At 40.1% G+C, this 12,906-nt stretch overlaps 1 long non-coding RNA gene across 2 annotated transcripts; it reads right to left on the bottom strand.

The window, feature by feature from the left end:
• Positions 1-1,919: 1,919 nt before the first annotated feature.
• Positions 1,920-4,319, bottom strand: LOC118241584. 2 transcript variants are annotated; one of them, XR_004776216.1, is made up of 4 exons: positions 4,180-4,319; positions 3,238-3,456; positions 2,805-2,866; positions 1,920-2,227 (listed from the first exon to the last, which is right to left on the bottom strand). It is a non-coding gene; the product is annotated as an uncharacterized LOC118241584 (long non-coding RNA). The 2 variants fall into 2 exon arrangements; XR_004776215.1 differs by lacking the exon at positions 1,920-2,227 and having other exon boundaries at positions 2,410-2,866.
• Positions 4,320-12,906: the final 8,587 nt, after the last annotated feature.

Raw genomic sequence — 12,906 nt, 5'->3', positions numbered from 1 at the left:
AGGCATTCATTTATGCACAGCTCTCTTATGGTCCTGCCACAATATTTTGATTGCATTGAGGTTTGGACCACTGCAACTTCTTAATTCCTTTCTTTTTTAGCCATTTTGTTGTAGATTTGCTTGGGATGATTGTCCTGTTGCATCATCCAATTTCAGCAAAGCTTTAGCTGTTGGATAGATGCTCTCGCATTTGACTCTAGAATATGTTACGGAGGGGTTCATGGTTGACTGCAAAGTGACTGCAAAGTGCCCAAGACCTGTGGCTGCAAAAGCCCAAATCATCACCCCTCAACCACTGTGCTTGGCAGCTGTTATGAGGTGTTTGCACTGATATGATGTGCTTGGTTTTCACCAAACGCTGTGCTGTGAATTATGGTAAAACAATTCCCCTTTGGTCACATCTGTCCAAAGATTGGCAATTCTCTGGAATGTTTTCCACTTGTGAATATTCTTTCTCACTGTAAAATAATGGACTTCATATTGTTTGGAAATGGCTTTAGAGCCATTCCCTGATAGATGATCTTCTCTAAGATAATTGCTGAAATCTTTGGCATTGTGATAACATACCAGCAATCTGCCAAATCCTCTGCTTATATAGAGGTTGTCATGCTTGCTTATAATCAATTAACCAAGGCCATTTGATTAGCAGAACTTGGCTGCTACTAACCCTCATAATTCCCATGGAAGCAGTATCAATATCTACTGAAGCCTGTTGGTGGTTTCAGGTAGGTAGGTCAATATCAAGCTCTTTCTATATTCACTAAAGCAATTCCTCCATGCCTTTTGAATTACATTGCAAGAGGGCTTTGCTCCTGTGTTAGGCTACATGCCCACCTCTGTTGGGTAAGGAGTAGACTAGTTTTGCATTGGTATTTTCCATGTCAGGCTGATGGCCAGTTGAAACAGAGATTGAAGCCTGGTCAATGTTTTTCTTGGAGCAGGGAATATTTTGGTTTTCTAAGATAGTTCCCGTACTTGGGGCCTTATCTCCAGGAGAAACAGTAAATACATTCAAAATGGTTTTGGTCAAGATACCTGGCACAGCCGAGTTCCTTTTTTTCTGTGGTCTCTTTTTAGATGAGCCCTGTAAACCAGTATGGGTGCCCTTTGAGGAGGGGGAGGGCTTGAGTTTATTTCAATATGAAACCAGTCCTGTTGTCATAGCAAGAGGGTTAACCCAGTCACAGAAACAGGACCAATGCCTATTGAAGATACTACTTACAGGTGCGATTGACTAGTCATCAGGGGCACAAATGAGAGTGCTTCATCAACTGTATGAATTTATCTAGAACAGAATTCTATGAATAAAATAATTACATTTGTACACCTAATTTGCTATCATAATGCACTGATGGTGTGTATTCACAATAGACAATACCAAGTATAACCTGGGAAGCCGCCTCATGGTACAAATAGGTTTTTTATAGTGAGACTAAGGGCTCTGTGAGCATGTTGGTGTTGAATGATTTCATGTCAATGCATTCTAGAATCCATGCATGTTATCTAAAGGAGTGGACATTTCTGTCACAGTTCCTAGACTCAGGGTTGCCATGGAAATGCTCTTTTGCACTGTTATCCTAAGAGAACTTCATAACACTAACACTTTCAGAGATATTCTTCTGAGGCTGATCAAAAGCTTGCTAAATAATTTTCAATTTATTCCTCTGGAAGGTTGAAAACAACTTTTTGAAAATGGTAAGAGGTTAATGTATATACAACTTTTTGGTGCTCATGTGAAATTAAATATTTAACAAAACAGCCTGAAAACATTTATGCTTCCTTCTAGGATGGGATGGATTTTCCTAGATTTCACAAACTCTGTAAAAGGCTTCTCTTCAATTTTGAGAAACCTGGACAGGTATTCCAGTAGAACAGATGAGGCTGGACCAAGGACCTAGCCTTGTATCAGCCTGCTCATGGCAACATGGCACTGTCTAGGTCTGGACTGTCCTGTCCCCACTGCTGCAGGCATTGTAGGAGATACCTGAGGAGGCAGCTCTGTCTGCGTGAGAAGCAGAGAGATTGATTGGTGCACCGCTGACAGCTCAGATCCCCCAAGTCTTGCCAGGTGAACAACCTCAGAGATCCAAGTATAAGAACAGGGCGATAAAAAGAAGTTAGGTCCATGAATTTGAATTCACGGCCCATGTGGGAAGTGATCAGACCAAGCTGCAATGGCTCCCCTGCCCCTCTCCGGCTGGTGTTTAGGATGATCCGGCTACTGCTCCTGTAGCAGAAGCCCACCAGGAAGTAATTGACACTGGGAACAGTATAGAGGGTGATGTGGCTGCTGCGCCCTCTATAGGCTGCTCTATAGGTGACTTCCTGTCTTCCCCCTAAGAAACGCTGGAAAGTGTCACAAGACTGATAGACCAGTTAGTTTTCTAATTAAAGTCTAATAGAATGACCAGAAAATCTAATAATTGTTTCATATCTGCAAAAACATCTTCGTGCCCTCATAATCAACCAAGTTTAATCTTATCAGGCTCACATATAACTCTCTTCTCCTTCATTGACTTTTATGGTTTCTTCAAGTGATTTTGGCCAGCCACTGTCAATGTTTTAGAAAATGATACACTATTCCTCATATTCCTTCAGAAAAATTCAATTTCACAGGTACTCTTATAGTACATTAATTAATGGGGATAGTAAATTACCTAATGAGATAAAAACACATTTGCCCCATTCACATGAATAACATATGATAATAGATTCAAAGGGATGTGCAGCAGTGGTCATATGGTATGAATAAAATTATGCTCAGATCTTAATATTTTTATCAGATGCATTTCTTTTCTACTCACTTCATTCCAGAGAGGGAGAAGGCAGAGTGGGGCGGGGGTTGAAGAGGACACTAGGGAATTGACTGCAACAGAATAGAATTCCAATAGTCCCCTGCTGAACATCTCAAAATGGAGGCTTGTCATGTTATGATGGTGGGGTAGTCAGACACATTGTCCTAAATTCTGTGTGAAATTTTCACTTAAGGAGGTCACATTAGTAGTGACTGTTATGCAGTGTGTAAACATCTTATACTTTCCATACAGAAATACAGCACACATGGTAGAATCTAAGCGCAGAATTAGCTCTCACAGGTTTGCAGAGAATTAACCTGGTCTCAGCAGGATTAGCCCTTGTGATATGCCATCACAGAATACCCCAAACACTGGTGGTTTTATGCCTCCAAATAACACAGTGAGTGTTACAAAAGGCAGACATGTCGTAGACCTGCCTTACCATGCATAAGGTAGACGTGTTGTAGACCTGCCTTACCACACAAAAGGCAAACATGTAGACCTGCCTTATACCACACATAAGGCAGACATGTTGTAGACCATCACTCACGTTGGCTGGAAATATATAGACTTTACAATGTTTTTGGTGGTCATGCGGAGACATTTCAGGCTTCCTGCATGATACCTCACTAGACCTGTAGACCATCTGTGATATTCATTTCTGCAACACATAAAGAATTCCCTGTATCCTTATTAAGCCCCATTATAAACAGAATTGTGTTGGCTGTTCTTTAGCTTTTGTTGTGTTATTTACATGGATCTGCTATTAATTCACCTCAAAACTGCCCAAACTCAGCTGAAAACAACATTGCAGGACTTTTGGAAGCCTTGAAAATTTCGGAACACTAACAATACATTTAATTCCCTTGAGCAGTCTTCCAAGTCTATTAATAACTTGAAAGACCATTACAGATCTGTCTGAGACATCTGACTGCCTGCTTGGCTTTTATCATGTATTACTGTGAAGACGTTTTTACTATAGCGCAAAACTACATTGTTCTGCCTTGGAGAAAAAAAGTATATCAAGACATAAGAAATGTGCTATAACTGATTAAAATGTGAGGTGAAGAAAATCCACAGATATGTAAACCAATGTTATGGAGAACCTGCAAAACAAAATATGAGCTTCAAGGTGAAATACACAAGCAAAGAAAAGCTTTTATAGAGCATGATGAGTCACCTCTTTTTAAAAAATACAAGCTTTTTACCCATTTTCTCAAGGAAAAGCTTCTTGAAAAACCTGTAAATTTGATACACTAATATTTTATGACTCCTTCATGTTAAAGGTTGGAAAATAAAAATTCGATAAACTTCCAGACTCTTCAGGAAGAGAGAGAACTCAAGATATGGATCACATGCATATTAAAGATACGGAAAAGCTTACATTACTTTTTCCTTCTTCATTTTAGAACCAGCCTCGCACTCCACCATTCACCCCCTCCACAGAACAGCCATCAATTTCTGGACCTGAGACAGCTTTTCAGGACATTCTAGTACATACACAGGACATTTTCATCACACTAATTTCCCATGAGCAGGCCCACAGTCTTCAGTGTGTATGAATAAAGAAAGAGTACTTTGTCCCTTTAGTTTTGTTGCTTCATTTAGCCAGCTCAGCACTGCGCCTGTTTTACACTCCAATAAGTCATGTGTCACATGACTGCAGAATGTGATATGGTTGAATAAATCCAAGTTCTTTTCCTGACATGTTTATTAAAAGATCAGAATTTAGTGCCAGCCACATGAATCAAAGGGGACATCCTGTTTGGTGTCTTGGTCACTGATCACTGGTTGGTGGTTGAAATATGACTGTGTTAGTAATGTTAACTGCCAGACATTATGGTCTGCAGTATCAACAAAGGAACATATGATTGGTATATCTGAAGTTGCTGATCAAGTTCATTCTTTCATATACTCACTGTTTATCCACATTAAAATAAACATTTCATGCATGATGAGTCAACGATTCAAAAGGCATGCATTGTCACCAAAAGGTCCCAGGAAAATTGCGGTGAGTTTTCATTACTTCACACTACTTGTACACCTCCTGGATATCAAAGATTTGAACTGAGGTGGAGCTGATCTCTACAACATGGTGCAGCTCTTCAGTCTACAGAAACTGTGCAACCCAGTCATTTTTCTGCATGGTACAAAATTTCTGCATAGTGTATCCAGGAAATCTTAGGTCAGTCCATCAATTCATGCTGTATTGAAGGCCTAACATGCTACTAGATAGGTGAACCCAATACCTGGCACTCACTGCCATTCACTGCTCAAAATTATGAAACAGGTTGCAGCCATTATATCATCATGTCCCTTATCCTTCTTAAATCTTTCATAGGAGGAGCCAATTTTGTAAATGTTTTCCACGTGGCCTACTTGCCTTTCATTCTGTCTTCACTAAAAATAGTGTGATCAGCAGGTAAAAGTCTCTACTAGGCTATGGAAAATCAGGCAAAAAGTTAAATTTAAAAATAGGAAAAATCAATGCACCTGTTTTGTCACATTTAGAGAAAAATAGTAATATAATTTATACAACACTCCATTCAAAAGGATAAAAAAAATTTAGCCCAACATCTTCCATAGATCAGGGTTTGCCTGCCCATTACTGCTCTGAGAATATGTACATCCTACTAATGTCAGAGTTGTTGTTTACCGCTGTTGTGGAAATTTACTTTGCTTTTTGTTTCTATAGTCACAGCATAACATTCTGCAGATAGGTGTGCGAGCCAGGGACATCAGCAGCTCACATGCGTTCTTCTTGTGCTGACCCAGCAGGTGCACACACTGTTCTAACCATAGACATAGAGGAATCCTTGAATGCTCAGACTAACCAAAGCATCATTAGCAGATATACTGTAGGAGTCGTTTTTTTCTTCTTTTCTATTCGCTTTTGGCGTCACTGCCACTGTCTGTGTATAAGGGGAGGGGGACTGTACTGCAGGTTCAGTTCTCTTTCTCTGTTATACAGGGGACAGAACTCAATAAACCTTTTTACTACTCAACGCATAAAGCTGTCTGTGTTTGATGTGCTCTCATTTTTTCCACCACACCCCTCTGCTGATTTTTTCAACCATATTAATAACAGCAAGTCTATCAAGGGATGCTGATAATAAATTGCTGTTAGTCTTGTACCACAGAATGTGGTCTGAGCATCACAGCATCAGGACAGAGAAAAATGTTGCTGCATAAATTTGTCGCAGATCAGTTCAGTTTTGATGCATGCTCTTCCTGAGCTTCAGCAAGATAAATATGTTTGATCTTTTACAGTAGGTAGTTATTTAATCATTATTTATTCTTATGACCTGTTTTGCAAAAATAACAAGATGAACAATGTTGCTTAAACTATTTTCAAACAATATTATAATAGCAGAAAAAATGGAAAAACTCACTTTAATGACCCACTTTTTAGAGTCATTAAAGTGATTCCAGAATGATGACCTCATACCTTAACTGAAATAAAGAAAACACACACACACAACATCAGAGAAGGGAGGCAGGCTGCACAGACCAACTGTGTCGCACACATAGACAATTATTAAAACACATAAAACAGAAAGCAAAGTACAAACATGTAACTGAGACAAAATTTTGCAAACACTACAGACGTTGCTAGTAACCACACATATTAGGTTAAACACTGACAAGGACTGACTATTATACAAGGACTTAAATATACACATTAAATAATGACTAACAAGGGACAGGTGTAACACGCAACTGATTAACAAGGGAGGGCTGTGACACACACAAACAGACATAGGGAGGAGAAATTAGTGCATTGTTAACAAAAATTAACAAGTAAATAAATAAAACAAAAAGCCTAATAATTTAGAACCACTCAACAAACACAAATACAATGACCTTAAACAGTAAAGAAAAAGCACACTGTGGTAGCATGTACACAGTGACAGGTGGGTTTTTGGAAGGAATGAATAAGCAAAATACTACTACTAAAATAAAATCAACAGAATGTGTTGCATACCTATCTAAAACAATTCTTCTGGATTTTTCTTGTTGTCAGTAGGAGATGTTTTGCTCAGTAGTCATAATGCATGTTCTAAAATATTTAAAAGTAAAACAACTGTTTTATCCATGCAATTGAAGAAGTGGAGATTAAATATTAGCAGGTCCACTGGGCAGAGTTATTCAAAAGAGGGCAGCCAAATCTGGAGCACAAATGTTCCTAAACTGTTCCAAGGTGATTAAGTTGTTGCAGCTCAAATATTGGTCAAATTTTCAAATGCAGACTGAAGACCCATCTATTTGTGGAATATTTAAACAACAACTGATCCTGCTACTATGTTGACTAACTGAAACTCTAGTACTTATTGTAGAGTTTTGTTTATTGCACTTATTGTTGTCTGTTATAGAGCTTATGTGTTTTGCACTTCTATGCATCAACATGGATCCCTGTATTTCAATAGTATTTTGGGCTCTAACCTACTGTACTGGCTAGGATCCATTCTATAAAAAATAGTAATAATAATAATAATATTATTATTATTATTATTAATTTTATTTAGAAGTCCCTTTCAGGATACCCAAGGACACTTTGCAGTATAAGAGCCAATGAAAACATGATAAAGAGTTTTAAGAAGAGAATAGTGTCACGATTAATCCCCCCCATCTTCCGTGTTCCATGTTTTCCCAGGCGTGTGTATTTTAGCTCCATGCCGTAGTTTCGTTTTCTCCGCCACTCGTTTGATTTTCCACACCTGTCCCTCGTTTCTAGGCTTGTTAAGGTTAATGTATTGAAACGCTGTCATGTGCCCTGTGTTTTTGGCTGTTCATTGTTTACTTCATTGCCTTTATGTGTTGATTGTGGTTGTTAGGTTCATTGTGCTTGGTTGTATTTAGTGTTGATTTGTAGTGATGAGCGGATGAAGCTTTAGGCGCTTCTTCCTCATTGTGACGAAAAAGATTCGATGCGTTGGAACATTGAAATTCGACGTCAGAGAAGAGTGACATCTGTTGGCCAGAAAAAATATTGCAGCCTGCAGATCAACTGCTTAAGCGTGTTAATGCTGTGTGGTCTTACATTTCAACTCGTGTCTGTTCAGATCCGCTGAAAATCATGTTTAATTATTTAAATGCTTGAATGTTGTCACTATTGGTTGTTTCGCCCTGAGCTTAGGTGTGAATTGAGGGGCGGGCTCAGCACTTATTGAAATGACTTAAATTAGGACGACTCCGCCACAGACACGTGTCTGTAGCGGTAATCAACATCTAGAGGAGGTTTGGTGGTGTTCTCAAGTTCATCTACATCTCATCTACAGGACTTCACAAACTCAGCTAAGTATCTTCTCATATTATCTCAATCCTTTATCTCATACATCAACAAATCAAGCATCTGAAATGTGCTTCACAATTCCTGTCCACATATCCCTCAGATCTCCTCGACACAATCATAGGTGTCGCAATCTCAGCAACCTCACTGACTCACAACACTTCGCACCATCACATATTATGGTGGCAGGAGGGCTCTGGAACTGCCAAACTGCTGTCCAGAAGGCTTCATCTCAGCATTAGCATCCCTCCACTTCCTACACTTCCTGGCTCTGACAGAAACATGGATCACCCCTGAGAACTTGGCGACTCCGGCTGCCCTGTCCTCTGCCTTTTCATTTACTCATTCTCCGAGGCGTCTTGGCAGGGGTGGTGGCACAGGTTTACTAATGTCCCAAAAGTGGTGTTTCACTCCACTTTCCATCTCCTCTTTTGAATTTCATGCCATTACAGTGATTTTCCCCACCAAACTTCTTATCATTGTCATCTATTGCCCTCCAGGTTCCCTAGATCATTTCATTGATGAGCTCAACATCCTTCTGAATCATTTCCCCATTGAAGGAAATCCACTCATTCTCCTTGGTGACTTGAACCTTCCATCAGACAAGCTGCATTCCTCCTGCAGCCTTCTGCTGTTGACAGCATTTGATCTCACCCTCAACCACTCTTCTCTGACTCACAAAGCGGGCAATGTTCTGGACCTGATCTTCACCCATACCACCGCAACATCGGACATCGCAGTCACCCCCCTCCACCTCTTGGACCATCACTTTCTATCCTTCTCTCTCTCTCCCTTCCTTCTCTTTCCATCCAGTCCTCTCCAACATGTTCCTCCTTCCTCCCTTGCCATCTGCACTCCATAACTCCCTCTTCCCTTACTTCTACTATTTTGTATACCCTTCCTCGCCCTGACTCTCTATCCTCTCTCTCTTTGGATACAGTTACAAATACTTTCATTTCTACACTCTTCTCTTTGTATACTCATTCTCTTGTTGATGTAATATCTTCTCATGGTTTCTCCTACCACTGCTATGCTGATGACACTCAATGACTTCTTTCTTTTCCACCCTCTGACACACAGGTCTCCAGATGTATCAGGGCATGCTTGACTGACATCACGTCATGGATGACAACCCACCACTTGAAGCTCAACCCCAGTAAAACTGAGCTTCTGTTCATCCCAGGTACTCCCAACCCTTACCATGACCTCACTGTTTCTTTTGAGAACTCCCTGGTATCATCATCCGAAGCTGCCCGTAGCTTGGGCGTAACATTGGACAACCAGTTGTCGTTCTCAGCTCATGTTTCTAATCTAACCCGGTCTTGCAGATTCCTCCTTTGTAACATACAAAGGATTCGACCCTTTCTTTCGCAGGAAGCGACACGGGTGCTTGTGCAGTCTCTTGTGATCTCAAAGCTAGACTACTGCAACTTGCTACTTGCTGGTCTTCCTCTAAGAGCCATCAAACCTCTACAACTTGTCCAGAATGCAGCAGCACGACTGGTCTTCTATCTTCTGAAGTTCACACATTACTTCGCTGCTGCGCTCCCTTCATTGGCTTCCTGTAGCTGCTCGCATCAATTTTAAAACCTTGATACTTGCCTACAAATCCAAAAATGGACCAGCCCCTTCATACATGAGGTCAATGGTGAAAGCCCAATCTGTACCTCGAGTACTTCGAACCTCAAGTACAGCTGGGCTTGAAATACCTTCCTTCAGGTCTAATGGACAACAAGCATCGAGACTATTTTCTGTCCTGGCTTCAAGATGGTGGAATAAACTCCCAATTGCTGTCAGGACAGCAGAGTCCCTTGCAGACTGAAGACCCATCTATTTGCAGAATATTTAAAGGACAACTGACGCTGCTCTTATATTGACTGACTAATTTGGTACTTATTGTAAGGTATTGTTTGTTGTTTAACAAAATCTAGCACTTATTGTTTATAGCACTTATCATTGTTTACGATGGACCTTATATGTTTTGTACTTCTAGGTATCAGCATTCATCCCTGTATTCTAGTTCATTGGTATGTTTAATTCTAACCTACTATACTGTACCTGGATATATTCTATGAGTAAATGACAGTACTTTTGTAAGTCGCTCTGGATAAGAGCATCTGCTAAATGCCGTAAATGTAGAATGTATAAGGCCTACGGAAAATAAATCATTCATATATTAGCAACAAAGTAACCTTCTGTGAATCATAACAATGATTTTATAGGGAATATGAGGGGTATATAGAGAATATAAAAGATTGTTTACAAAATTTGAAAATATGATTTGAAGAAACTGCTGGGGTATAGTGACTGAAATTTAATTGATTGTGCTTGTGGTTAACTGGGAACAGAACACAATACAGAAGAGCAGTTAGTGTTCAGTTCAATAAACTGAGCCCAAACAAACAGTTATGCTCAATTATTTAAGAATACATTTTTCTCTGTAGTGTTGGGTTTAAGTCTGTTTCTTCTCTGGTTCACGATTTCACCAGTATGTAGTGCTGATGTGCTCTCATGTTTAGCACGAAGGTGTCTCAGCATTGTTATTTAAAAATACATTTGATTAGAATAAAACTCGTTATTTTACATAAACCATAAAGATACATTATGATATGTTTGGTACTTACCCTATTTCTAGATATTTTATCAAATTTTCCCCATGCACTGGAACACGTATTTGATGTAGAAGTTTCCATTTTTTAATGGCTCTGCCACAGAAAAGGCGCTCAGGATTTTCCTGTCCCTTAAATAATCATTAAGATATGGGATAGCGCCAAAACCTTGAACCAGTCCCGTCCATTTCCGGTAGTTCATTGTCGTTTTCGAAGCTTCAAACGTCATAGTCACGTGAGGGTTATTGACACAATATAAGCTCCGGTACACGGTGTCGAATCAGCAAGTGTTGGAAAAGTGACACGAGCGTCGAAGCTTCGGTATTGAACGTCCCATTCCTATTGGTTTGTGCTCCGTGTATCCTAGCCTTAGTGTTTCTTAGCCTCGAGTTTTCCTAGCGTATTTTGTTATATCCTGATTCCCCTGTTTGTCTTCCCGTGTTTTTGTTTTGTTTTGTCATGTATTCTCGTAATCTCCGTATTGGCTCTATGACTCTGGACTGCTATAACGACTACGACTCTGGATTTGCTCTTAATAAATCTCGCTCTTCTCCACACATGCGTCCGCCTCCTTACCGCTCACCGTTACAAATTGGGGGAAAACACAAGAATAATAAAATGACACAGTGGGTAAATGAAAATAAAATTAGAGAGGTGGAGAGAGTTACAGTAAGAAAAAGGCAGGACAAAACTATGATAAAATAAAGCAGTGAGGCAGTAAGAAAAGTTGGGGGAAATCAGTCTGAAAGAAAAGTTTTTAAATGCTTTTTGAAGGTGGATAGTGATGGGCAGAGACGTAGGTGCAAGGGGATGGAGTTCCACAGCTTTGGACTTGTCACGGCATAGCCCCCTCCTATACTCTTCCCCATGTTTGTGTGTGTGTCTAGCGCATGCCTCTACCTTGTTTGTTGATCCTGTCACACATGTCTGTAGTTAGGTTCCTTGTTGGCACATGGGAAGCTATTTTACTGTTTTTTGTTGATGGTGTTTGACCCCATGTATTCCACTCCTAACTAATGTGTAAAACATGTAACTTGTAAACACCAGTGTTTACAAGTTTGCTGTTCACTAAGTTGTTGTGGTTTAGTGTGTTTTGCTCTGTTCTTTGTGTTTTGGTTTTGTTTGTGTTGATAATAAATAAATTCTTTTTTATGGAGACTTGCCTTGGGATCCCACTTCCTTGTCACATCACGTTGCAGACAGCAACACTAAAAGCGCTATCAGCATAAGTGTGTAATTTGGCAGGAGGAACACAGAGCAAATGAGCATCTGCAGACTGGAGCAACTGTGAGGGACTGTGTCTGGACAACAGAGCAAAGAGGTAATCAGGAGCTAGACCATGTAAAGATTTAAAAACCAGGAGTAAGATATTATACTGTATGCGATAATGGACCAGAAGCCTGTGTACTACAATTAGGTTCAAAGCCATACGGTTTTTAATGTCAACCAGGTAGCTGGTCAGTGAGTCAGGGGGCAGTATATCAGAGGGCTTGGTGCAGATGTGAACTTGAGCATCATCTACATAACAGTGAAACTGAAGACCGTGCCATCAGATAATATTACCAAATGGGAGCAAGTAGATTATAAACAGAAGGGGGCCAAGAACTGAACCCTGGGGGACATCATGAGTGAGAGCAGAAGTACCTGACCTAAAGATGCCAAGAATGATGAACTGTTGCCTGTTGGTGAGATATGACCTAAACCAAGCAATTGCGTGTGTCAGTGACACTGGTCCAGGTCTCTAGCCTATGCAACAATGTGTGATGTAAGACTGTATCAAATACTGCTGTAAGATCTAGGAGGACAATTATATTCACTATACCAACATTAGCTGCCAATAACAGATCATTCATGACCCTTTCCAGAGCAGTTTCTGTGCTGTAATTTACTCTGAATCTAGACTGAAACTGCTCAGAAAGGTTGTTGGAGGTAAGATTATCCTTAAATTGAGCCAACACTATGCATTCCAGTATCTTACTGAGATAAGGAAGTGAATATTATGGGGGTCAAGGGCTGACTTCTTCAGGACTGGGGTAATAGCAGCTACTTTTAAATTGTGAGGAACATAGCCTGAGCTAAGTGAAGCATTTATGACTGAGGTGATGAGTGGGCAAAGTGAAGGCTGGCAAGCTTTAATCAGATGGGGAAGCCAGAGGGTCTAAAATACAAGTAGTTGCTTTAGAGCAGTTGATGAGGCTGGATACAAAACTCT

This window comes from Electrophorus electricus, chromosome 6 (genome assembly GCF_013358815.1).
Source record: "Electrophorus electricus isolate fEleEle1 chromosome 6, fEleEle1.pri, whole genome shotgun sequence".
In the NCBI taxonomy this organism is placed as follows: domain Eukaryota; kingdom Metazoa; phylum Chordata; class Actinopteri; order Gymnotiformes; family Gymnotidae; genus Electrophorus; species Electrophorus electricus.
Note: the sequence above shows the minus strand (reverse complement) of the source record. Positions and strands in the feature narration are given on the sequence as shown.